Source organism: Drosophila teissieri, chromosome 3L (assembly GCF_016746235.2).
Source record: "Drosophila teissieri strain GT53w chromosome 3L, Prin_Dtei_1.1, whole genome shotgun sequence".
NCBI lineage: Eukaryota > Metazoa > Arthropoda > Insecta > Diptera > Drosophilidae > Drosophila > Drosophila teissieri.
Window position 1 is genome coordinate 5,532,767 of NC_053031.1, and position 4,159 is coordinate 5,536,925.

Below are 4,159 nucleotides of genomic sequence, written 5' to 3' on the forward strand. Positions count from 1 at the left end.
GCCACCCACCTTTCCAAATTAAACGCCAATTTTACTTCACAAGTTTCAATTACCAATTACAACTGCTGTTGGAGTCTCGTTCTATTACTTTTCCCCTTTTGTTTTATTTACTGCATTTGATTGAAAAATATTCCAGTAAGTAACTACGTACGTATGTACGAGTATATACATACATATGTGTATGTGTAGCTCGTTTCGTATTTGTGCTTTTGAATTTTTCATGTGGCAAAGTTCAAGAAACGTAATAAATACAATTTTATTGCCGCATTTTTTGGGGTTTTTCGGCGTATTGTTGTTTGTGGCTCAGCTGCATTTACAAGAACAACGCGGCGATGGTAAGAGAATATTTGCTGCATTGGCGCAGCATCGAATAAATTTTCGAGGCATAATAAATTTTCGCGCTACTCGCAGCTTTCAGCAATTTTCCTTTCGAAGCGAAATTTATTTACGCCGTTTGGCCAGTGAAGATGTTTGTTAAATATAATAAATTTCCGGCTTGCGTTTTGCAATCTCTTGTTGTAATTTTTCGGTAGTTTAATGAAATTTATTAAGGCAAGTTTTTGGCCGATTGTCGCGTTACACAGTGCGTATGGGTAATATCCTTAAAAAAATACTTGGAACATTAAAGCAACTTGAATAATTCTCTGCCATATAAATGATCTTATTCTGAAAATTAATTAGTATTATTATTACTTTCGTTAGTTTACGGCAGTACTTCGTTAAAATCCTCTTCTCTTTTACGACTCTTGCCACCCCGAAAATCTTCTTTTCTGGCTAATTAGACAACGCTCTTGGGTCTGTGAAATCAATAGTTACGAAAACTTTATTACCGCCAAATTGGACTGGTGAGTAAAAGTACTTCAACGCGCTAAGACCAACCCCTGATTTAACCCCTTACAACCCTGCAAAAGCCCATCGATAATTTTATGAGCCTCTTGAAGGCTTCAGACTTGATTTCATCACAAATTGAGCACATTAATAGAATTTGCTGGCTTTTGTTTATGGGTAAAGTTTTCGCTATTTTCTCTGTGTTAAACCTTTTTAATTATAATTCGGTGTTTAATTACAAAGTGGAAAGCGCTTGAACTGAAAACTCCACCCTTTTTTTATTATGTTGGGACTTCTTCCATCATGGAGTCATTTTTGTCAAATGTTCCTGAATTTGCTATATATTTAACTCAATTTCTGTTCTAGTTTCTGCTCAAAGTTGGACCGCCAATAATAATGAGCAAAGATTTCTGACGCCAGAAAAAAATATCGAAAATTATTCAAACTTTGGTATGAGAATGAGGAAACACTTGAGATATGTCAGATGGAACATTGTTTTTTTTTGGCTCGAATCCTTAGGCCATGTGGGATGTTCTTATCTATGGATGTGTGTGTGGGCTCCCCCATTTACTGTGTGTTTGTTTGTATATCTGGGTTCATTGTTACAATTTCATTTCAAACATATTGGGTTTCAGTCAACGGCGATGACGACAGTTTTGCTGGAGGAATTTAGTCCAAAGGTCACGTACCAAAAAAATGGTTTTTTGGGGGAAAAAGGGAGTTAAAAGCATGCGAAAGTTAAAGCTGAAAAAAAGGAAAAAATATGATAAGAGAGCAGTGAGCAGTAAAGTGAAACTGACTTCCAAATGGAATTTCATCCGCACAGATACTCATTTGGGAGTTGAAACCCCGAAGACATTATTTAAAGTTGGTTGCGCTGGCATTTAATCGCTTTGAGAAATGCGGTCAGCTTTGTTTTATAGTCCTGCCAAGGCTTCCATTCCATTCCATTCCAATCCATTCATCCATCCGGCGTCGTCCTTCATCATCATCGGTTGTAGTCTCGTTGCCAATATGCCACGTTTAGTCGCCACTAATCCATCGCGTAAACAATATAAATGTTCAGACCAGAGCCGCAGCCGGCAGGATATGCTGATTTCAGTGTGTAGTCCTTGGCTGGCAGCCCCCAACTCCCCAAACAAAACAAGCCGCCCCATTCCACATACACTGCAGAAAGTCCTGCCTAAGGATATCCTCTTTTTCAGCATTCCAAGTATTTGATTTTATTGCTGGAAGCATTTTGTTTATCGGCAAAGCCACAGAAATATCCAGATCTTGTAAACTTCTGTACACACTACACATTCAGATTCATCTTGGCATTTTTCTTTTACAGAATTGGACCGACAGATATGGATATATCATTAGAATTTTCTGAAATATTGAAGATCTTACAAGAATTTCATTTTCAGTGCACCCATGGGCATTGTGTGGTGCGGTCTCCTTTTGTTTAACTAAAGGATTTAAAGTTTTTGTTTTGCTTTTTCATTCATTTCAGCGACGTTCGTCATTCATTCTATATGTGTGTGTGTTTGCGTGGGCTTCTGTGTGTGTGTGGTTTGGGTGTGTGTTTGTGTGTGAGCCGCCATATTGAAATCAATGTTGGAGGCGGTTTCCGTTCCGTTTTGCACCACCGCCCCCGCTCCTCGCCCCTTGGCTCTACGCTCCCGCATTGTTCGCATATTTTTATTAATAGTCGCGCGTTGTCTGCAATTTTCCCTTGGCCCCCAAACCTCTCGATTTTCCCCCCTCTATTCATTGCAGCCCGGGCAAAACTTCGTCATGGATTGGGAATCTCTCGTTTAGCCCCCTCTCTTTGGGCTTATGAATTGCAAATGGTTTTTCTGCTTTTTGCCTTTTGCGCTTAGCAATCATTTAATATGCCGACGTGCCGGGAAAATGAGTTGTTTATAAAGCGTGAGGATTGCACTGCCTCCAGAGGATTGAAAGATTGGGCAGGTGGACAGGGAAGGGAAAGGACTCACAAGTGTGCGTGAACAGGAACAGGTCAAAGGGCAGACCGGTCAGTCTCTATCAAACCTACATATATACGAGGTAGTAAGCAGCTTGAAAAAGTATAGATAGACGAAAATATCATGGCAATTACAATGGCTTGAAATGAATAAAGGTGGAAACAGTTTAAGACACACTTTTGATATATAATAATATTATCTTCATTATCATAACAAATTAATATTCTTTGTTTATTAGGATTCTCCTCATTCGACATAATTTCTGAAAGGATTTAAATGCTGTTGCTCCCAACTGCCGTTCAGCAGTTTTTAGCTCAATCTTGGGCCCGAAAAATTTGGTTGAACTAATTACTCTTACACTTCAGCAGTCTAGACAATTCAGTTGAATATTTCCGCTTAAGATTCCCATTGCGAAATGCGCTTGCCCCTAATTAACTTTGCCCGGAACTTTCACCCGACTTGGCTTTAATTAAAGCCATCTCAATAAGTACTCCACGAGCACATAAACATCTAGGCGAAAAGTTTCTGGTCAAACTTATGCAGAAGCTTCAGCTGCTCGGCCGCCGCGAGCGCAGTTTTCCTCATCTTCGTCGCATTTTCCCTTGCCGGAAAATCCGCCCCCTCAAATTTCACACGTTAATTTGCAATTGGCCCCGGAAGGCAAAAATGTTAATAGCGAAAAACCCAACGCACTCTTTTGCGGGGGCAAGGCAGAGAAAAGATTTGAGCCGAATTACACACAGAAAAAAAAGGGATAACACATTAATTTTTAAAAATCATTATATTCGATTTATTTTTATTAAAATGCTATTATGTTCAAAAACTAAAACGAATTGAAGTGTATGAAATAATTTAATTGAATTTAATAAAATATATTCAAGTGTACAGTTTTGTGCGTTGCCAGCATTCGGCACTCGCTATCTCTCTTCTGTGCATCAGGCCATCTCTGTCTTTCGAGTGACGCACGAAAGTATGCAATGAAAATTTTACAATTTACGCGTGCAAAAGTTTATGAGCGTTTTCGTATCTCAAGGCGGAATTAGGCTGAACTGGCTAAAAGTGGAAAAAGGGGCACATTGGGGATGTTGACAATGACAAGCAATTAATGTAGCGGAAAATTGTGGCGCGCGAATGGCCAAAACAACAAAGGCGGCAAAACAAAACGGCGAGCAAAAGTGCGCAAGAAAATCCACTAAACACTTTTAAAGTTTGCATAGCTCGAGGCGCATAAGTAGATTTTCCATACGCCCCGTGTGCATGGGTGTTTGTACAGGTGTCTTCTGCTCTACTCCACCTTTTTTGCACCAACACAATTTATTATGCCATGTCAAAATCTTCGGTAAAATGCATCGCAGACAGCA